General features: G+C 45.3%; 1 long non-coding RNA gene across 6 annotated transcripts in view; it reads right to left on the reverse strand.

Moving 5' to 3' along the window:
• Nucleotides 1-24,095, reverse strand: part of LOC143764373 (uncharacterized) — a 238,255-nt gene that overhangs the window by 209,716 nt on the left and 4,444 nt on the right. For 5 of the 6 annotated variants that reach the window (XR_013213172.1, XR_013213169.1, XR_013213168.1 and 2 more), the window contains exons 2-3: nucleotides 19,125-19,382; nucleotides 16,374-16,446 (exon numbers count right to left, since the gene is read on the reverse strand). The exons of the other annotated variant lie outside the window; for it this stretch is intronic. This is a non-coding gene — a long non-coding RNA (uncharacterized LOC143764373). The remainder of the gene's footprint in view (nucleotides 1-16,373; nucleotides 16,447-19,124; nucleotides 19,383-24,095) is intronic. 6 annotated transcript variants of the gene reach the window in all.

Genomic DNA, 24,095 nt, shown 5'->3' on the forward strand with positions numbered 1-24,095 from the left:
AACCTAAACCTCCTCCCACAGGCGGCGTCTCATGCTCCCCCAGATGCAAACGGCGATCAATGCGGACAACAAGACTCATAGCGGAATCTAGTGAAGTAGGAGTCTCGTACATCAGGAGGGCTTTTTTAACCCTATCAGAAACTCATGGGAATCATTCCACTGAGTGTCGACCGCCCAGCGGCGAAATTCAGAACAGTAATCCTCTGCAACTCGCTCCCCCTGGCGAATAGTGCGTATCTTAGATTCTGCTAGAGCCATTCTGTCAGGTTCATCGTAAATATTTCCAAGAAAGGAAAAAAACTCTCCACAGAGTTAAATGCAGCGGAATCAGATGGCAAAGAAAACGCCCATGCTTGGGGATCCCCGCTTAATAATGACAACACCAGGCCCACACGCTGAGCCTCATTACCGGAGGAGATCGGACGCATCCGAAAATACAGTTTGCAAGCTTCACGAAAAGTAACAAATTTACTGCGTTCCCCAGAAAATTTTTCAGGCAAAGGAAACTTAGGCTCAGCAACTTTACCTGTAACTCCGGTTTGCACATTAGATACTGCTAGTCCCTGTTGCTGCACTGCCCCCCTCAACTCAGTGACCTGTAGGAACAGCGCCCTCAACTGGCGGTTTATGGAAATCATGGGATCCATGGAAATAATGTTGGCCGATTATAATGTCACGGGGAGACTAGGTGGGCAAGAGCTAATAACCCGGGCCCCTGCAATTTCCCTCAGACTAGGGAAATCCTGACTGACTCTCTACCTAGAGTTTACACTGATGGTGTGCATGTCTAGGCCTCGACCCTCGCCCTGTCTCCTGTTTCAACCCTAGGCTGAAACCACCGCCCTCCACCCAGTGAAAAGATCATACACCAATACCCACAGTTAGCACAGACAAGGATAATGGAAAATATACACCACGCCGCAGTCACTCAGGAATACACTATAAATGCGCAGGGCAAAATAAATACAAATATAGGAAGGAGTAAATAAGACAAAGGGAAATACACCACCAGATACGATACTCCAACTACTAGCTCACCACTCCAGACCGAGATAGCCAAGTACTAGACTGAAGCTATAATCGGCGACGCCCAATGTTCAGGAGACCTATTTAAAGGCAGTGGGCATGGCCCAGCTTCCAATCCGATCACCAGGTAAATTAACCCCGGACCAGCTAGATAAAATCTAGCTGACGCCAATGAGCGCATAGTGGACAAAAGCGGAATTACCGCTGTCTGTCGGACGACCTGGTCTGAACAGCGCCCGACATGACAAACGAGCCCAATGTAAGTCTATGGGAGACCCGAGTATTTTTACCGTGATCCCGCCCGGGGGTCCTTTTAAGGTCTAAAACCGTCTGAAAATGATGGAAACACTGCTCAAATGACACAGGGACATCATGGGGATCGCCCCTGGAAGCATTCTTGACTCCTAGTTCACTGCTGTAAACATTTTTTTCTGAGATTCATGCCATTTTTCCCGCTGCAACAAAAAACACACTAAAACGAAACCAAAATGGATTTTGCTGGGAAATATGTCAAGGTACATCTTTTGCAGGTTAATGACTTGCCTGTAAGGCCAAATAATTAACCCCAGACCGAAAATTTAATCCCCCACTAAGGCTTCGGTTCAGACGCGTTTTTGAAGTGTTTTTCAACTTTAACATTGCTTTCAACCACTACAAATGCATTCACTGGGAAATGTCATTGTAACATTTAACACCCCTAGCCGGCCATGTGGTGTGTGACACATAAGCAGACCCATCTTGTTTCATTTATGAAGGAGGGACTCTTAAAGTCACAGAGCCTATTTTTACTGGTGCATCAGGCGGCATTAATCTTCCTAAAGGGCCATTACTAAACAGTGGGCCTCCTATGCTGTTATTGCCTATGCAGCAAGTGGCTGGGCTGCCAAGAATTATAACACATCCCGATACCCCTTTCACAAGAGGTACAGGAGGGTTTCCTGAAAAAATGTTGCATTGAATGCCAGGCCTGCTCTGCTATCAAGTCATATGCACCCCAATAAGGCTTTGAACCCAGATACTGGATGGCCACAGGAAACAAAACTTCACATAATTCAATTTGTAATCCCATACTGTTTTCTATGTATTGACTGCAAGGCCTGCCATGCTACTAAGTCATATTTACCCCAATAAGCCTTTGGACCCAGGTACTGGATGGCCACAGGAAAATCCACTTCATATTATTCATTTTGTAATCCCATACTGTTGTCAGGACTCTGAACATTTTTTACCTTTTGTGCATTACTGCCCTTTTCCAAGATGGCGTCTTTGGTCTCATGTGCACTGTGTCTTCCTGCTATAAAACTCCACCCCAGCCTTCAGTCTGTGCTAGAGTATTCTGCCTTGCATCCAGCTCCTGACCTCTGATTACTCCCTGGCTATATACCTGCTCCTGTGAACCTGTGTGGTTATCCTGCAACTCTGCTCTGAGTTCCTGCTGCATACACCAGTTCCAGTAATCCTCCTTCATCTGCTGCTCGTGTTTACTTCCATCTGCATTTGCTGGACATGTAAGCTGTTTCTGCTCTGCAAAAACCTGAGACTATTAACCAGGCCTCCCTGGTTGAGCTAAGATATGATTTGAACTGCCTTATAAGCTTATCTATCTGTGTTTGGACTAAGACAAGGATTTATTTGTGTCAAGTATCCTCAAGAATAACTGTGCTTCATAGACTTTCTGCTTGATTGCATTTTCCTCTGAAGTTTCCTATAGACTGCTAAGTTGCGTTTAATATTTACACCAAGTGTTGTGGACTTGAGTTTCTCTCTGCACCTGTTTGAATCACCGTGTGATAATATAGACTTTACCACTTATAAAACTGTGTCCTGTAGTTGTCTTGTTCCACACAAACACGTTAACCCTGCTGATCTAGTGGTGGAGAATGATGAGACGTGGAGGAAGTTCTCATTTAAAACTAGGCCGAATTTAAAGGAGCGGGTCTCCTAGATTTGTAATGCCCAAACTCTAAGTGCATGGGCTGACAAACATTTCCCCATGGGGGGGTACATTTTAAAAAAATATTTTATGGGGATCATAGTCACCTTTGCCAAAAAATTGACTGGCTGTAGCAGAAAGGAACACATTAACCCTGGTGATCTAGTGGCGGAAATGATGTGACGTGGAGGAAGGCCTCATTTAAAACTAGGCCCAATTTAAAGGAGCGGGTCTCCTAGACTTGTAATGCCCATGCACTAAGTGTATGGTAAGTGTAGTGTAAGGTGGGTAATGACAGGTGCAAGGCAGGAGGCATTTTCACATGCACCATGGACAGGGGATTGGCTTTCACGCACAACAGTGGAAGAAGAAGTAAAATTACCCACAGACACTGTTAATCCCTTTCTGCCAGCTGACGGAATAGTACGTCAGCTGGCAGATCCCCCGCTTTGAGGTGGGTTCCGGCAGTGAACCCACCTCAAAGCCGCGACATGTCAGCTGTTTTGTACAGCTGACATGTGCGCGCAATGAGCGCGAGCGGAATCGCGATCCGCCCGCGCCCATTAACTAGTTAAATGCCGCCGTCAAGCGCTGACAGCGGCATTTAACTAGCGCTCCTGGCCGCGCGGCCGGAAGTGCTCGCACCGCTGACCCCCGTCACATGATCGGGGGTCAGCGGTGCATTGCCATAACAACCAGAGGTCTCCTTGCTTTGAGCACCACCCTGTGGTCAGCGCTCAAAGTACACCGCCATTTCTACTACATAGAGGTGATCTGTACTTCACCTCTATGTAGCTGAGGCGATCGTGTAGTGCATGCTTCTAGCCTCCTATGGAGGCTATTGAAGCATGCCAAAACTAAAGAAAAAAAGTGTTTAAAAATATAAAAAAAATAAAAAAAATATGAAAGTTCAAATCACCCCCCTTTCGCCCGACTCAAAATAAAACAATAAAAAAAAAATCAAACCTACACATATTTGGTATTGCCGCGTTCAGAATCACCAGATCTATCAATAAAAACAAAGGATTAACCTGATCGCTAAATGGCGTAGCGAGAAAAAAATGAAAACGCCAAAATTACGTTTTTTTGGTCGCCGCGACATTGCATTAAAATGTAATAACGGGCGATCAAAAAAACGTATCTGCACCAAAATGGTATCATTAAAAACGCCAGCTTGGCACGCAAAAAATAAGCCCTCACCCGACCCCAGATCACGAAAATTGGAAACGCTACGGGTATCGGAAAATCGCGCATTTTTTTTTTTTTTTTTAGCAAAGTTTGGAATTTTTTTTTCACCATTTAGATAAAAAATAACCTAGACATGTTAGGTGTCTATGAACTCGCAATAACCTGGAGAATCATAATGGCAGGTTAGTTTTAGCATTTGGTGAACCTAGCAAAAAAGCCAAACAAAAAACAAGTGTGAGATTGCACTTTTTTTGCAATTTCATCACACTTGGAATTTTTTTCCCGTTCTCTGTTACACGGCATGGTAAAACCAGTGGTATCGTTCAAAAGTACATCCCGTCCCGCAAAAAATAAGCCCTCACATGGCCATATTGACGGAAAAATAAAAAAGTTATGGCTCTGGGAAGGAGGGGAGCAAAAACCGAAAATGAAAAAACGGACAAAGCTCCGGGGGTGAATTAATGATACCTGTGGTTCAGCCCACAAAGTCGGGTGCTTTGCTGCCATGTGCCTGATCTTGCTGGTGGTTGTCAGGCTGAATTTACAGCAAATCAAAAATCCAGAGAGTATAATCTGAATCTATCTGACTCTTAAATATAAACCAAATCCAGCAAAGCCAGTCACTAAATCTTAATTAAAACTTAACATTTAATATGCATACCTAAAAGACATAAATACACCATAGAAAAAGTGCTCATGGTTCCCAGTGTACTATATAAATCTCACCTGTTTTGTGATGCCCATGATCAAATATAGCCACCCTGAAAAAGTGTCTTCCCTACGCGTTTCCCCTCCCGTTTGGGGGGTTCATCAGGGGAAGTTATCCAGGCTACAAAGCGAAGTCTACTGCAGTGGCAGGATACGACTTCTCTATATATCAAAATCCTCTGTGTGAGGAAAAAAAGTGGAGACTTCGATTTGTAGCCTGGATAACTTCCCCTGATGAACCCCCCAAATGGGAGGGGAAACGCGTAGGGAAGACACTTTTTCAGGGTGGCTATATTTGATCATGGGCATCACAAAACAGGCTCACACTTGGGTACTGCCCTTGTAAGGGCGGGAGTTGGTTACAGAGGGCACGACAGGGAAAATAGGCCCCAGTGTCTCAATCCCCCCCCCCCCTGCGGTCTTTTTTCTTCTCTCCCCATCTCCTGGTCTCGGACACCATTACGCTGTGGGAAGCTCCTGAGTGCCAGGAAACAACAACTTCGGTGAGATTGTGCCATTTTATATAGTACACTGGGAACCATGAGCACTTTTTCTATGGTGTATTTATGTCTTTTAGGTATGCATATTAAATGTTAAGTTTTAATTAAGATTTAGTGACTGGCTTTGCTGGATTTGGTTGTCAGGCTGGTAGGTTTTCTACCCCTGCTGATACAGGCATGGCAGGTGGTGCAAATGGCCTGTTTGGGGTTATCGGCAGAGTCTTTAAAAAACAACCAGACTCGGGAAGACCTTACAGTTGGACTGGCAACTTCCGTCATGTTGGTGTTGCGGGGAACGGTTGCCCGCCTTCTGTCTGAGGCCACCACACTGCTTCTTCCTGCCTGTTGGGGTGCTACGCCTCCTTCCCCATGTGTGCTGCTGTCCTCGCTCTGCCTTTTCTTTCACTTCCGCACCCTGGTCCTCCTCCTGAGTTTCTGGCAATTGTGTCTCATCATCATCCACCTCTTGTGACACGTTCCCACCGTCACCTTCGCTAAATTGAATCTCATCTTGCCCACTTCAAGTGGACCAGCTGAGAGGCCCGAATCGATAAATGGAAAAGTGAACAGCTTATTGGAATGTCCAAGTGTTGGATCAGTTGTCTCAGGGCACTCAGCATGGTGGGAGGAAGGAGGATCAGGGTGAGGTATATGTGGTCCAGTCTCACGGCTACTCAGACTTGACCGTGTGGATAACAGGGTGCTGGTGGTGGTGGCAAAGTAACTGGAAGTATTATCCACTATCCAACCAACAACCTTTTCAACTGGCTTCAATAGTGGTGTGCTGCTGCGGTCCCCTAGCAATTGGGACAAGAAGGTCAAGCGATAAGATGTGAGTGTTTGTTGTGGCCCACTTTCAGCTTGCCCATGGCCTCGACCTCTGCATGCACCATCACCATCATGTCCACTTCCCCGTCCCTTCCCACGCGCCTTACCCATTTTTTTAAAAAAAAGGGTGAATGCAAGCCTCTAATCTAATGCCACAATTTGTAGAGCACAGATAGACCAGGCGTCTGACGGAGATAACAGACTGTTCAAAATGTGGCCTGGATTTTTTTTTAATTTTTTTTACCCTAAAATAGTGTCTAGACCTAGGGTAGCAGACAGCAAAAAAAAGTGGAATGTAGAACTAAAAAGCAACTATTTGTAGAGCACAGATAGACCAGGCGTCTGACAGAGATAACAGACTGTTCAAAATGTGGCCTGGAGTTTTTTAAATTATTTTTTACCCCGATAAACTGTATAGACCTAGGGAAACACAGCAAAAAAAGTGGAATGTATGTAGGCCTGAAAAGCAACTATTTATAGAGCACAGATAGACCAGGCATCTGACGGAGATAACAAACTGTTCAAAATGTGGCATGGAGGTTTTTTACTTTTTTTTTTTACCCCAGAATACTGTATAGACCTAGGGTAACAGGCAGCAAAAACAGTGGAATATAGGCCAGAAATGCCACAATTTTTAGACCACAGATAGATCTGGCGTCTGACAGAGGTAGAACACTGTTAAATATGTGGCCTGGATTTTTTTTGGGCCACCAAAATTGTGCCAATAAGTAAGCTATGACACTAAAAAACAAAACTGTTGGAGTGTTAAATATTTAGTGCAATGATATGAGATGCATGTGGTGTACAAAACAATGATAAATATATGAACGGTAGCTAAATATTTTTTGGCCAGCTAAATATTTTTTTGTCAGCAAAATGGTGTACAAAAATGTTGTAAGACACTCCAAAGAATACTACAGTACCACAAAAAAGGCCAGAATTTTTTGCGCACTCAGATGCGATGCCTGGGACGGGACAAAGCCATTTTAAATTGCTGGATTTTCACGCTGTTGTATTAAAATGATCTGGCTGTCTGCAGTGACAGCCTAGAATATAGAACCTAGAACCTAGAATATAAGACATATTTTTAGTTGTTTCACACTTTTTTGTTAAGTATATAATTCCACATGTGTTAATTCATAGTCTTGATGCCTTCAGTGTGAATTTACAATTTCCTGTACTATGTGTAGACATTAAATTTTATCTATTCTATTCTATCCTGTCAGTGTGATTTTACTGTACACCGCACTGAATTACCGGCTTTTCTATAGAACACCGCTGCATATTTCTCGCAAGTCACACGCATGGTCCGTGTGTAATCCGTATTTTTCTCACCCCCATAGACTTTCATTGGCATATATTTGTGGGAATACGCTGACAATCGCAGCATGCTGCGATTTTCTCACCCTGTAAAATACGGCCGAAAAATGTACGGCTGATGGAAGCTGCCCCATAGGCTGGGGTCACACTTAGCGTAGGGAAATATGGTTCATTTTTACAGGCGTAATATGCAGAAATAATCCCAAAGCAGTGATCCGTATGTCATCCGTAGTCAAGGTGTGGCTGTGTATTTTGCGCATGTAAACCTCCGTATGTAATCCGTATGGCATCTCTACAGCAAGATTTTCTCGCCGGCTTGCAAAATGGACATAGAATGGATCCATGGGCTCAAATATTTGTAAAAACATATGTACAGTCTATATATATATATATATATATATATATATATATATATATATATATATAGACTGTATATGTGTCAGTGAGACACATATATATATATTTCTATTTAATACAGCGCTAGATGGCATAAAAGCCGGTAATTCAATTGCCGACTTTTGCTATCTCCTTATCAAACCCGACAGGATATGAGACATGGTTTACATACAGTAAACCATTTTACATCCCTTTTTTTTTTTTTTTTACATATTCCTCACTAAGGCCGGCCTCACACTAGCGAGTTTTACGGACGTATGAGCGCATAAACTACGTCCGTAAAATACGCATAACACACGGCCCAATGATTCCCTATGTCCCAGCTCCTATCAGCCGTATTTTACTGATCCTTATTATACGGTCTTGTAAGGCCGTACACAATCGCAGCATGCTGCGTTTGTCACCGTATTGCGCAAAAAAATCGCCAATGAAAGTCTATGGGGGCGAGAAAAATACTGATTACACACGGACCAGCAGTGTGACCTGCGAGAAATACGCACCGGTGTTAGAGAGAAAAGCCGGTAATTCAATCCAGCAGAGGGCACCTCACCGCAACTCAAGGTAACTACAGGTCACCCAGCTTTCCTTTCAGTACCCGGGGGTTTACAGGCAGGAGCGAGTGCATTAGCACAGCTCCTGGCTGTAAAATGATTTAACCCCTTCAGATGGATTTACATCGTGGGACATAACAACGGAAGGTATGGAATATTGTTGTTTGTTTTTTTTACTTTGTTACAGAACGAGGGTCTTCAGGTGGATTAAGAGTCTAATAAAATATTACAACACCCTGTGTCTTTATTTCATTAAAATACTTTGTAATCATGTGTGTGTTTTATTAACCATTTAGTACTATTGGATTAATAATGGATAGGTGTCATAATTGACGCCTCTCCATTATTAATCTGGCTTAATGTCACCTTACAATAGCAAGGTGACATTAACCCTTCATTACCCCATATCCCACCGCTACACGGGAGTGGGAAGAGAGTGGCCAAGTGCCAGAATAGACGCATCTTCCAGATGTGCCTTTTCTGGGGTGGCTGGGGGCAGATGTTTGTAGCCAGGGGGGGCCAATAACCATGGACCCTCTCTAGGCTATTAATATCTGCCCTCAGTCACTGGCTTTACCACTCTGGCGGAGAAAATTGCGCGGGAGCCCACGCCAATTTTTTCCGCCATTTAACCCTTTATTTTAGCAGCTACAGCGCCCAAATTTTGCACATACACACTACTAACATTAGTAGTGTGGAATATGCAAAAAAAAGGGATATGAGATGGTTTACTGTATGTAAACCATGTCTCATATCCTGTCAGGTTTGTGAAGGAGAAATGAAAAGCCGGCAATTGAATTACCAGCTTTTCACATATATCGCGCTGAATTAAATATAAATACAGAATATATATATATGTGTCTCAATGACATATATATATATATATATATATATATATATATATATATATACTGTATATATGTTTTAACGAACATTTGAGCACATAAATCCATTAGATGTCGGTTTTGCAAGCCTGCGAGAAAATATCGCAGTACGGATGCCATACGGATTACATACGGAGGATGCCATGCGAAAAATACGCTGCCACACCCTGCCTACGGAGGACATACGGATCACTATTTTGGGGACTTTTCTGCGTATTACGGCCGTAAAAAACGGACCGTATTTACATACACTGAGTGTGACGCCGGCCTAATAGTGTTAGTAGAGTGTGTGTGCAAAATGTGGGGGCTCTAGCTGTTAAAATAAAGGGTTAAATCAGGGAAAAAACTGGAGTGGGCTCCTGCACAATTTTCTCCGCCAGACTGTATATAAACCATGTCTCATATCCTGTCGGGTTTGATAAGGAGATAGCAAAAGCTGGCAATTGAATTACCGGCTTTTCTGCTATCTAGCTCTGTATTAAATATAAATATGTATATATGTGTCTCAATGACATATATACACTCACTGGCCACTTTATTAGGTACACCTGTCCAACTTCTTGTTAACACTTAATTTCTAATCAGCCAATCACATGGCGGCAACTCAGTGCATTTAGGCATGTAGACATGGTCAAGACAATCTCCTGCAGTTCAAACCGAGCATCAGTATGGGGAAGAAAGGTGATTTGAGTGCCTTTGAACGTGGCATGGTTGTTGGTGCCAGAAGGGCTGGTCTGAGTATTTCAGAAACTGCTGATCTACTGGGATTTTCACGCACAACCATCTATAGGGTTTACAGAGAATGATCCGAAAAAGAAAAAAAATCCAGTGAGCGGCAGTTCTGTGGGCGGAAATGCCTTGTTGATGCCAGAGGTCAGAGGAGAATGGGCAGACTGGTTCGAGCTGATAGAAAGGCAACAGTGACTCAAATCGCCACCCGTTACAACCAAGGTAGGCCTAAGGGCATCTCTGAACGCACAGTGCGTCGAACTTTGAGGCAGATGGGCTACAGCAGCAGAAGACCACACCGGGTACCACTCCTTTCAGCTAAGAACAGGAAACTGAGGCTACAATTTGCACAAGCTCATCGAAATTGGACAGTAGAAGATTGGAAAAACGTTGCTTGGTCTGATGAGTCTCGATTTCTGCTGCGACATTCGGATGGTAGGGTCAGAATTTGGCGTAAACAACATGAAATCTTTGGGATGTGGTGGAACGGGAGATTCGCATCAGGGATGTGCAGCCGACAAATCTGCAGCAACTGTGTGATGCCATCATGTCAATATGGACCAAAATCTCTGAGGAATGCTTCCAGCACCTTGTTGAATCTATGCCACGAAGAATTGAGGCAGTTCTGAAGGCAAAAGGGGTCCAACCCGTTACTAGCATGGTGTACCTAATAAAGTGGCCAGTGAGTGTATATAGCCGATTTGTCGGCTGCACATCCCTGATGCGAATCTCCCGTTCCACCAAGCAACGTTTTTCCAATCTTCTACTGTCCAATTTTGATGAGCTTGTGCAAATTGTAGCCTCAGTTTCCTGTTCTTAGCTGAAAGGAGTGGTACCCGGTGTGGTCTTCTGCTGCTGTAGCCCATCTGCCTCAAAGTTCGACGCACTGTGCGTTCAGAGATGCTCTTAGGCCTACCTTGGTTGTAACGGGTGGCGATTTGAGTCACTGTTGCCTTTCTATCAGCTCGAACCAGTCTGCCCATTCTCCTCTGACCTCTGGCATCAACAAGGCATTTCCGCCCACAGAACTGCCGCTCACTGGATTTTTTTTCTTTTTCGGACCATTCTCTGTAAACTCTAGAGATGGTTGTGCGTGAAAATCCCAGTAGATCAGCAGTTTCTGAAATACTCAGACCAGCCCTTCTGGCACCAACAACCATGCCACGTTCAAAGGCACTCAAATCACCTTTCTTCCCCATACTGATGCTCGGTTTGAACTGCAGGAGATTGTCTTGACCATGTCTACATGCCTAAATGCACTGAGTTGCCGCCATGTGATTGGCTGATTAGAAATTAAGTGTTAACAAGAAGTTGGACAGGTGTACCTAATAAAGTGGCCAGTGTGTGTATATATACCTATACAATACTATCTAATATATAATTGCCTAGAATACTACTTCCTGCAATTTGTGCCAACTTCCGTGGCTTTGTCCGGAGCTAATGTCCGGAGCTAATGTCCGGAGATAAGTGACGTCACCAGTGTCCTACACCCAGGCAGAGCACAGGGGCCCCAGGCAGCATATAGGGCCCCAGGCAGAGCACAGTGGCCCCAGGCAGAGCACAGGGGCCCCAGGCAGCATATGGGGCCCCAGGCAGAGCACAGTGGTCCCAGGCAGAGCACAGGGGCCCCAGGCAGCCTATGGGGCCCCAGGCAGAGCACAGTGGCCCCAGGCAGAGCACAGGGGCCCCAGGCAGCATATGGGGCCCCAGGCAGCATATGGGGCCCCAGGCAGAGCACAGGGGCCCCAGGCAGCATATGGGGCCCCAGGCAGAGCACAGTGGCCCCAGGCAGAGCACAGGGGCCCCAGGCAGAACATGGGGCCCCAGGCAGAGCACAGGGGCCCCAGGCAGAGCACAGGGGCCCCAGGCAGCATATGGGGCCCCAGGCAGAGCACAGGGGCCCCAGGCAGAGCACAGGGGCCCCAGGCAGCATATGGGGCCCCAGGCAGAGCACAGTGGCCCCAGGCAGAGCACAGGGGCCCCAGACAGAACATGGGGCCCCAGGCAGAGCACAGGGGCCCCAGGCAGAGCACAGGGGCCCCAGGCAGCATATGGGGCCCCAGGCAGAGCACAGGGGCCCCAGGCAGCATATGGGGCCCCAGGCAGAGCACAGTGGCCCCAGGCAGCATATGGGGCCCCAGGCAGAGCACAGTGGCCCCAGGCAGAGCACAGGGGCCCCAGGCAGCATATGGGGCCCCAGGCAGAGCACAGGGGCCCCAGGCAGCTTATGGGGCCCCAGGCAGCTTATGGGGCCCCAGGCAGAGCACAGTGGCCCCAGGCAGAACATGGGGCCCCAGGCAGAGCACAGTGGCCCCAGGCAGAGCACAGGGGCCCCAGGCAGAACATGGGGCCCCAGGCAGAGCACAGGGGCCCCAGGCAGAGCACAGGGGCCCCAGGCAGCATATGGGGCCCCAGGCAGAGCACAGGGGCCCCAGGCAGCATATGGGGCCCCAGGCAGAGCACAGTGGCCCCAGGCAGAGCACACACCAAATCGGAGGCCGAGGGGCCCCGCCAACCAAATCGGAGGCCGAGGGGCCCCGCCAACCAAATCGGAGGCCGAGGAGCCCCGCCCACCAAATCGAAGGCCGAGCGGCCCCGCCCACCAAAGCGGAGGCCAAGGGGCCCGGCCCCGCCCACCAAAGCGGAGGCTGAGGGGCCCCGACCACCACATCGGAGGCCGAGGGGCCCCGCCCACCACATCGGAGGCCGAGGGTCCCCGCCCACCAAATCGGAGGCCGAGGGTCCCCGCCCACCAAATCGGAGGCCGAGGGTCCCCGCCCACCAAATCGGAGGCCGAGGGTCCCCGCCCACCAAATCGGAGGCCGAGGGTCCCTGCCCACCAAATCGGAGGCCGAGGGGCCCCCCCAACCAAATCGGAGGCCGAGGAGCCCCGCCCACCAAATCGAAGGCCGAGCGGCCCCGCCCACCAAAGCGGAGGCAGAGGGACCCCGCCCACCAAATTGGAGGCTGTGGGGCCCCGCCAACCAAAGCGGAGGCCGAGGGTCCCCGCCCACCAAATCGGAGGCAAAGGGACCCCGCCTACCAAAACGGAGGCCAAGGGGCCCCGCCCACCAAAGCGGAGGCCGAGGGTCCCCGCCCACCAAATCGGAGGTCGAGGGTCCCCGCCCACCAAATCGGAGGCCGAGGGTCCCCGCCCACCAAATCGGAGGCCGATCCCCGCCCACCAAATCGGAGGCCGAGGGTCCCCACCCACCAAATCGGAGGACGAGGGGCCCCACCAACCAAATCGGAGGCCGAGGAGCCCCGCCCACCAAAAGTAAGTGCGGCCCTAAAAGTAAGTGGGCCCCCGGGTGCAAAAGTAAGTGCGCCCCCGGGTGCAAAAGTAAGTGCGCCCCCGGGTGCAAAAGTAAGTGCGCCCCCGGGTGCAAAAGTAAGTGCGCCCCTGGGTGCAAAAGTAAGTGCGCCCCCGGGTGCAAAAGTAAGTGCGCCCCTGGGTGCAAAAGTAAGTGCGCCCCCGGGTGCAAAAGTAAGTGCGCCCCCGGGTGCAAAAGTAAGTGCGCCCCCGGGTGCAAAAGTAAGCGCGCCCCCCAGTCCCGTGTGTGAAAAGTGCTGCTGTAAAGCTGGTAGCGCTGTTCAAGCACCATGTATTTCCTTCAGGAAATGCCCATCTAATATATAATTGCCTAGAATACTACTTCCTGCAATTTGTGCCAAGAAAGAACATACCAATATACATAGTTATTGATACATATTATTTATTATTTACATTATTGTTCTTAAGCAAAGAACCGTTGTTGTGGCATTTGCCACAACACGCAAAGTTGTTGTCTGATGTCTTTCATCACTCCCCTCATAAGCATGTTCATGGATCCTGTGTAACTGTACCTTAAATAACAAGAATTGTCAAGAGCTGGTGAGTGCAGCCATTTTTTGTTCTTTCTTACTATTATTTATTAATTGTATTATTCTTACATTTGAATAAATAAAGTATATATGGATTCTAGACTCCCGATTCTTTAGAATCGGGCTGCCATCTAGTGTATATATATATATATATATATATATATATATATATATATATATATATATATATATACCTATACTATATATATATATATATATATATATATATATATATATATATATACACACTCACTGGCCACTTTATTAGGTACACCTGTCCAACTTCTTGTTAACACTTAATTTCTAATCAGCCAATCACATGGCGGCAACTCAGTGCATTTAGGCATGTAGACATGGTCAAAACAATCTCCTGCAGTTCAAACCGAGCATCAGTATGGGGAAGAAAGGTGATTTGAGTGCCTTTGAACGTGGCATGGTTGTTGGTGCCAGAAGGGCTGGTCTGAGTATTTCAGAAACTGCTGATCTACTGGGATTTTCACGCACAACCATCTCTAGGGTTTACAGAGAATGGTCCGAAAAAGAAAAAAAATCCAGTGAGCGGCAGTTCTGTGGGCGGAAATGCCTTGTTGATGCCAGAGGTCAGAGGAGAATGGGCAGACTGGTTCGAGCTGATAGAAAGGCAACAGTGACTCAAATCGCCACCCGTTACAACCAAGGTAGGCCTAAGAGCATCTCTGAATGCACAGTGCGTCGAACTTTGAGGCAGATGGGCTACAGCAGCAGAAGACCACACCGGGTACCACTCCTTTCAGCTAAGAACAGGAAACTGAGGCTACAATTTGTACAAGCTCATCGAAATTGGACAGTAGAAGATTGGAAAAACGTTGCTTGGTCTGATGAGTCTCGATTTCTGCTGCGACATTCGGATGGTAGGGTCAGAATTTGGCGTAAACAACATGAAAGCATGGATCCATCCTGCCTTGTATGGAGCATCTTTGGGATGTGCAGCCGACAAATCTGCGGCAACTGTGTGATGCCATCATGTCAATATGGACCAAAATCTCTGAGGAATGCTTCCAGCACCTTGTTGAATCTATGCCACGAAGAATTGAGGCAGTTCTGAAGGCAAAAGGGGGTCCAACCCGTTACTAGCATGGTGTACCTAATAAAGTGGCCGGTGAGTGTATATATATATATATATATATATATATATATATATATATATACCTATACTATGTGTAGACATTTATTTGATCTATTCTAACCTGTGATTTTACTGTACAGCGCACTGAATTACCGGCTTTTCTATAGAACACCGGTGCGTATTTCTTGCAAGTCACACTGATGGTCCGTGTGTAATCCGTATTTTTCTGGCCCCCATAGACTTTCATTGGCGGATTTTTTGCGCAATACTCTGACAAATGCAGTATGCTGTGATTTTCTATGCCCGTAAAATACGGCTGCAAAATATACGGAGCTGCCCCATAGAGAATCATTGGTCCGTGTGCAATGTGTAGTTTTTGCGCCTCTCATACGTCCGTAAAACTCTCTAGTGTGACCTCGGCCATAGAGAAACATTGGTCTGTGTGCAATGCGTTGTTTTTGCGCCTCTCCCTCATCCATATTTCTCTCTAGTGAGACCCCAGCCTTAGATGTACAATGCAACAGTGACTGATGAAGCATGGGAAAGCATCTTTTCTAACAGAGGAACTGATGGATAGGTCATCTGGTCACCAGCTGCTCCATCAGTAGTCATTTCATATCTAAGAAGAGAGGGGACTATGTAATAAAAGAGGGTGCTGCGAATAATAAAAACAACAAGAATACACTATGTAAGAGACAGTGCTGTACATAACAGCAGAGGACGCTGTAAGGGATGACACCATATACTGTATAACTAGAGAGGATTGTATGTAATAAGGGATGGTGTTATACATAATAAAAGAGGAAACTATGTAACTAAGGATGGCGCTAAACATAATAAGTGATTACACTATATACTAAGGGACTGTGTTATACATAATAAGTGAGTACACTATAGACTAAACGACTTCCCTATACTTAATAAGTGAGTTCACTATATACTAAGGGACTGTGCTATACATATTAAGTGAGTACACTGTATACTAAGGGACTGTGCTATACATAATGAGTATAAATAATAAGGCTACATTCCTTTATTTATGTTCAGTGTTGGTGTGCTGCCCACTCTTACAGATGCATTGAGGATGTCCTATTCTGATCCTCAAAATCAGATCAGAACAAAACATTCTCTGACCCTCACGGAATGAGATCTGAGATTTTCACGTATGTGTGAATGGACCTATAAAACGCTATGAGTCTGTGTGCCATCCGATAAAAAAACCTGAAAACACACGGACATTTCACACAAATGTGAGAATGTAGAATAAGGGATTTTACAAAAAACATTATCACTCCACGTCACAGTGCAGATACAGAATAATATCTAGATCCAGGCACTTACCGCTGACATTTTGTCTGATTAAAGCCACTTTCTCCTGTTTTTTCTCCATCTGGACAGACCTTCATATCGCACCCTTAAAATAACAAGGTCACATACATTGTATACATACATTTGTTACATGTGTCTCCCCCTGAATACAGATATGTACCCCACCATTAATATACTATAAACCACGCACCAATAAAAATATAAAGTGATAAGCAGCACTGTGTCCCCCATTAACTATATTCACTGCCACCCAATAATATAGATTATAAGTCTGTGACTGTCCCCAATTATCTGTAAGGCTATGTGCACACGGAATATATGCAAGATTTTACAGTACAGCAAAATTGAATGAGGTCCCAGAAGTCTCATGCACACATTGCTTAAGTTTTCCTTGCAGATTTGCAGCAGATTAACCCCTTTCCGACATTGGGTGTACATTTACACCGATGTCGGGCTCCTCCTCCCTTTGATGTGGGCTCTGGTGGGGAGCCCACATCTTTCTGGGGACATGTCAGCTGTTTTGAATAGCTGACATTAGCCTGCAATAGCCACGGGTGGAATCGCGATACGCCGGTGACTGTTAAGCATTTAAATGCCGCTGTCAAACTCTGACAGCAGCATTTAAATTGTGCTTACGGCAATCATGCCGGAAATACGCACACCGGTGACCTCTGTCATGTAATCACGGGTCACGGGTGTGTTGGCATGACAACCTGAGGTCTCCTGGAGACCTCTATGGTTGGCAGTGCCGGCTTGCTGTGAGCAACACTCAGTGGTCGGCGCTCATAGCAAGTGAGCAATTCTGCTATATAGTGGCGATCTGAACATCGCCTCTATGTAGCAAAGCCGATAGGGTTGTGGCATCTTCTAGTCTCCTATGGAGACTATTGAACCATGCCAAAAGTAAAATAAAATGTTTTTAAAAATATTAAAAAAATAAAAAAATATAAAAGTTCAAATCACCCCCCTTTCGCCCCATTCAAAATAAAACAATAAAAATAAAATCAAACATACACATATTTGGTACTGCCACGTTCAGAATCGCCTGATCTATCAAGAAAGAAAAAGGTTTAATCTGATCGCTAAACGGCGTAGTGAGAAAAAAGTCAAAACGCCAGAACTATGTTTTTTGGTCACCGTGACATTGCATTAAAAACATTGCATTAAAACGCAATAACAGGTGATCAAAATATTGTGTCTGCACAAAAATGGTATAATTAATAATGTCAGGTCAGCGTGCAAAAAATAAACCCTCATTTGACCTGAGATGACAAAAAATGGAGATGCTGCGGGGAACTGAATATGGCGCAAAAATGTGAAAAAAATAAATGTATTTTAGGCAAATATCTTCCTGCCAACACATTAGGACAGGGGTGGGGAATCTTTTTTCTGCCAAGGGCCATTTGGATATTTATACCATCCTTCGGGGGCCGCCCACAAAGTACATCCTGACTCTGGTACTGGTGTCAGGACGTAATCTTTCATTGCATGCCCTTCAGTGTTCAGTAGTGAACAATGTGTGTGTGTGCGTGCGTGCGTGCGTGCTAACAGAGCAAGAAGAAATTAATGAGCTGGTTATAATCAGAATACACCTCCCTGCCCAAGAATGCGGTCCCTGAGAATCTGCTCGGGGGCCTGATAAAAGGTCATTGAGGGCCGTATTTGGCCCCTGCATTAGGATATGCAGCAGAATTTTCTCCTGCAAATCCTGAATGTCTGCACATAGCCTTAGTCCCTGTCCTGTGTCCACCTCCCCAATCACTATAAGTGCTTGATAGCATCAAAATGAATTTTGGGGTGGGAGAAGATGTGATCAGGTACTGAGCAACCTCTGTGACCACCCAATTCATTACAAGTCCCTGACAGAGACTTCTTCCACCTTTCAGTTCATTATAAAGTGTCCTATACAACTTATCGCCTCCTCTTCCACTCCACAATAAATTTTAAGACCCTTATAGCATCACAATGAATTGAGAGATGGGGAGAACGCTATCAGGGGTTTAGTACCCTCTACCACCACCAAATTCATTTTACATCCATATCTAACTTCCTCCTCCCCCTGTTCGTAAGTCTATTATAAACCCACCTTCCTCCCATCCCAATCCCCCACATCCCTCATTGTCCTCTCCCCCACCTCCATCATTTCCCTCTCCATCACCTCCATCATTGCTTTCTCCACTACCCCCACCATTGCCCTCTTCACCACCTCCATCATTGCTCTCTCCACCCCAATCATTTCCCTCTCCATCACCTCCATCATTGCCTTTTCCATTACCTCCGGCACTGCCTTCTCTCCCACCACCCCCATCATTTCCTTTCCACCACCTGTATCATTGCCTTCTCCGCCACCACCCCATCATTGCCTTTTCCAACATCACCATCATTGTCCTTTCCACCACTACCATCATTGCCTTTTCCACAACCTCTATCATTACTTTCTCCCCAAAACCCCCATCATTGCCCTTCCCACCACCACCATCATTACTTTCTCCCCCACCACCCCCACCATTGCCCTTTCCCCCACCTCCATCATTGCTTTTTCCCCACCATACCCATCATTGCCCTCTCCACCACACACACACACACACACACAGCACCACTCACCTCTCTGCATGTTGCCCCGCAGCCACACACACAGCACCACTCACCTCTCTGCACGTTCCCCTGCAGCCACACACACACATACATACAAAGAGCACCACTCACCTCTCTGCATGTTCCCCCAAAGCCACACACTCGTACGCAGACACACACACTGCTCACCTCTACACATGTTCCCCGCAGCTGCAGCATCTTCGTCATCGGCATGCTGAATGCTGCCGTCATCCAGCCGCGCTGCTGTGTCAGACAGGAAGTGTGGGCAGGAAGCAGGATGGATCCCTCCAGCTCTGCTCCGCTGCCATTGTCTCCTGTAGGAAGCGGAGCATTGCCCTCAGTGTTAGACACCCTGCAGGGGTCCCCCTCACCTTCGGGCTCCGCTGCAGCCGCACTGGCTGTACTTGCCATATGTCCGTCTCTGCCCTAGACAAGACAAGTATGATTTATTAATTAAGGATGTTTAGGAATTTATTTATAATGACATTTCTTTTACTTAATACTTTTTTTTTCTATTCCTGGAAAGTCCATTTAAATATACTGTTTCTGTTCCAATATGTATTTCTAACGATTGAATTTTCTATTATATCTCACTTCGCAACCAAACATAATACTCGACACCCCTTTTAATCCTGTGCAAAGTTGTTCTTACTTACTATGCACTTCCAATGTGACGGAAATTGACACATCTAAAGTTACGGTCTATGCTTTTTAATTTAGGCCAGACTGGGTGCATGCCATTCTTGATTGTTAGTGCACCTGCATCATGATCACACACCTCAGAACTGTTAAATGTGATTATAAAATATTGTTTCATAAAGTCTTGGCTCAAGGGAGAGAGATTAAAGCTTTTGAAAATGCTGCCAAATCCAAGTTAGTAGTATGTGTACATCACATGGAAAATCTGGATTAACTCTCATACCCCATGAGAGACACCTGCACGGTATGCTTTTCACACAATTTTCGATAATAATGTATACATTATCGCAGACCATTGACCACCAACCGTGCAGAACTGCCAATCACCTCTCTTCAAGTGATCAAGGCATATCAGGACATAATACTTAACATTTCATTCTGCAACTCTAGGTTTTGCCTCGTGAAGTGTATAGGCCTGGTTCAGCATTTCTTTTGTACCAAGCTCCATGATCCTTTGTGAATCAAATACATCAGTGGCAGATTTATTATATCTGTCCTAATTTCCTTGGTTGTTAAAGGGACTCTGTCACCTGAATTTGGAGGGAACAATTTTCAGCCATAGAGGCGGGGTTTTCGGGTGTTTGATTCACCCTTTCCTTACCCGCTGGCTGCATGCTGGCTGCAATATTGGATTGAAGTTCATTCTCTGTCCTCCATAGTACACGCCTGCACAAGGCAATCTTGCCTTACGCAGGCGTGTACTATAGAGGACAGAGAATGAACTTCAATCCAATATTGCAGCCAGCATGCAGCCAGCGGGTAAGGAAAGGGTGAATCAAACACCCAAAAACCCTGCCCCTATGGCTGAAAATTGTTCCCTCCAAATTCAGGTGACAGAGTCCCTTTAAGGAAGGTATCTCTAAAAAAAAAAAGAGTCTGCTTTTTTCAACAGCCGCAATGTTCCGGAAAACAGTAACAGTCTCGGGTACTCCACAAGATTATTTAAAATCTAGAATTGGATGCACCCCATCACCGTACCCCTAATAACAGCAACAGTTGTAAAACACCCACTAACAATGACCCCCTAAAGAACAGTATAAACATCAACAGATGTAATATCCCAGTGAGAAGAAGCCCCATATTTTGCACCCTAATAGAAGATCCCAGCTATAGCGATAATAATGGTGAATAAATAAACATCATCAACACAACCTCAGTCAGATTTCTTCTTAAGGCAAATTTGTCACCAAGTTTTTCTACGCCATCTAACAGCACCTTGATGTAGGGGCAAAGACCCTTATTCAAATCTTGTGTCACTTACTAGGCTACTTACTGCAGTTTTGATAAAATCTCTGTTTTATCTGCTGCAGATCTACCAGTTCTCTAAGCTCTGCTGAGCTCTGTATAACCCCACCCACACCACTATTGACAGATTTCTGTGTACACTGTGCATAGGCAGAAAGCTACCAATCTGCAGTTTAGGGGCAGGATTAAGCAGAGCTCATGAATATAGAAGATGACCTAACAGCAGGTCTACTAGTCCTCTAGTGAAGTATAGTGAAGTATATCGTGGCACTACTGTGTTGGTGCACAAGATAGGTTCCCCAAACCAGTAGACATAAATAAAGTAAAGAAACTTGGCACTCAACTTGGTTATGTTGGTAATATTGAATATGCTTTTTTATTTCAAATAGCAGTCCCAATATAATAGACGTTTCGGTCTGCCATAGACCTTCTTCAGTAAACCGACTGCTCAAGAGATAGGTGTGAGAGGTGTCTCTGGATATGGCGTAGATCCTTGTATATGGGAATACTTGTGGACCATAAAGGGGACAAAAATGGTCGCCCAGATTTAGTTTAAAGGGTAGTGTTGTTTATAGGTCGTAGATTTCCAATATGGTATAGCGTGGCTGTTGGCAGTAACAATGTGTAGATAATATGCGGCAGGATTGTGCAACTCTTTTGGGTAAAAATAGGATATGGTAGCCCAGTAGGTGAAGGCTTTACCATATATAATGCATATATTATAGCCACAGGAAGATGTAAGCGTCTATAACGCTGCAATCCCAAGTACCATGTGGAATTGGAGTGGGACGTACCATAAAGGGAGTGTGCCCATATGTTAGGAGTTGTAACGCCACACAACGCGGTGTCCGCCTCTATATATACACAGTGGTATGTGAAAGTTTGGGCACCCCTGGTCAAAATCACTGTTATTGTGAACAATACCACTGCGTCTGCAATGACCTGACCTATAAACCTGTCCCATTAGATAAACCCTTTAGTGAACACCATAAAAAAAACAAAGCAAAAAACAATGCTTTATCATATCATACCGCCGAACAAAAAGTGGAATAACACGCGACCAAAAAAAAAATCCTGAATTGCTAGTTTTTGTTCTTTCTGCCTCCCAAAAATCTGAATAGAAAGCAATCAAAAAATGTCATGTGCCCAACAATGGTACCAATAGAAACGTCAACTCATCCCGCAAGAAACAAGCCCTCACATGACTTTGTGGGTTAAAATATGAAAAAATTATAGCTCTCAAAATATGGTGATGGAAAAACTATTTTTTGCAATAAAAAGTGTTATTTAGTGTGTGGCAGCAGCCAAACATAAAACCCCGATATAAATCTGGTATCAATGTAATCGCACTGACCCAAAGAATAAAGTTGCCTAATCACTTATACCGCACAAGGAATGGAATAAAAAATAAATAAAATCAATTCTTCACCTGCTGTTGATTTTTTCATTCTGCCTCCCAAAGATCGCAGTAAGGCTCGGTGCACATTTATCCTGCGTTGAGCGCTTACACCAGGGTTTCAATGTAAATCTCTGAAATACGTGATTCAGACGGAACCTCTGGCAGAAGATTCCCTATAATGAGGCAGATGGAGGCACTGTGGACGCCGTCTTACCTGTGATCCGGTGGTATCCTTCTTTTTAGAATTGCATAAAAGTGCCATCGGCCACAGTTTTGTACATTTCTGAAAAGAAAGATACCGCTGAACAGAGGCCAGACGGAGTCCAGAGTAATGCTGCTGCCTCATTATAGTGAATGGATCGCTAGGGGGTTTCATCTGAATCACGACACTCAGAGATTTAGATGGAAACCCCAAAGTAAGTGCTCAGCGTAGAGCGCCGGATAAATGTTCACAAAAAAGTAAGCCCTCACTCAGGTCTGTCAATATAAGAGGTTTACACGTTACTGATAGTACAAATGTTCTGGAAAAGTGAACTGGCTCCTCACCTGCCAAAAGAAATTCAGCACTTCCAAATCCAAATGCCCCCTCCCTTCTAAGCCCCACAGTGTACCTAAACCACATATTACGTCCAGGTTTGGCATTTCTGAAGAGATGAGAGCCCTCCTAATTTAAAGCTGCATGTCTCCAGAAGCATGGGCTGGGCATAACATACTGGTGACGGCAACATACTGGTCACTACAGTGTACTGGTCTCTACAACGGCAAGTTGCAATTCTCACACATCAACATTCATTGCTGCTTGTTTCTGAAAAATATCCATGGAGTCAAAAATCATCACTACACTTGTAGATAAATTCCCCAAGGTGAATAGTTTCAAAAATGGGGTCACTTGAAGTTGGATTCTGCTCCTCTGCAATTAGGTGCTCTGTATATGGAGTCTATAAACTGTTCTAGGAAAATCTGCGCTCTAGGAGGCAAATAGCGCTCTGTTCCTTTCAAGTCTCTTCGTATGGCTAAGTAGCACTGTACAGCCACATATGGGGTATTGCCACATTTAGTAGAAATTGTGGGACAAATTTTGGTGCCATTTTTACCCACTTCTTCTGTGAAAATGTAAAATCTGGGGCTAAAACAAAATTTTGGTGGTAAAAATTTAGTTATTTTTTCTTCACTGCCCAATAGTATAAAATTCTGTAAAACACCCGTGGTGTCAATATGATCACTGCACCCCTAGATGAATTCACTGAGAGGTGTAGTTTGTAAAATGTGGTCACTTATGGGGGGGGGATTCTGCTGTGTTGGCACCTCATGGGCTTTCCCAGTGGGTCATGGCACATGCAAACCATAACAGTAAAATCTGGTGCTCCTTTCACTTCTGACCTTTGCAGTGTGCTTAAATTTTTTTTACCGATTACATGTAGGGTATTGGCGCACTCAGGAAAAAATGCACCTCAGTTTGTTGTAAAAAAAATTCATATTAGCCACTTAGAAAAATTAAAAACTTGGGGGTAAAACAACATTTTAGTGGTAAAAATGTAATTTATTCTTTCTTCATCGCTCAATGGTATAAAAGTCTGTGAGGCACATGTGGGGTCAATATGATCCCTGCACCCCTAGATTAATTCATTGGGGAGTGTAGTTTGTAACATGCACTCACATATAGGGGGTTTCTGTTGTTCTGGCAGCTCAGGGGTTCTGCCAATATAACATGGCACCCCCAAACAATTACAGCAAAATCTGATCTTCAATATGGCGCCTCTTCCCTTCTGAGCTTTGCACTATGCCTGAAAAGTAGT

The sequence above is a fragment of the Ranitomeya variabilis genome, chromosome 1 (assembly GCF_051348905.1).
Source record: "Ranitomeya variabilis isolate aRanVar5 chromosome 1, aRanVar5.hap1, whole genome shotgun sequence".
Lineage (NCBI taxonomy): Eukaryota > Metazoa > Chordata > Amphibia > Anura > Dendrobatidae > Ranitomeya > Ranitomeya variabilis.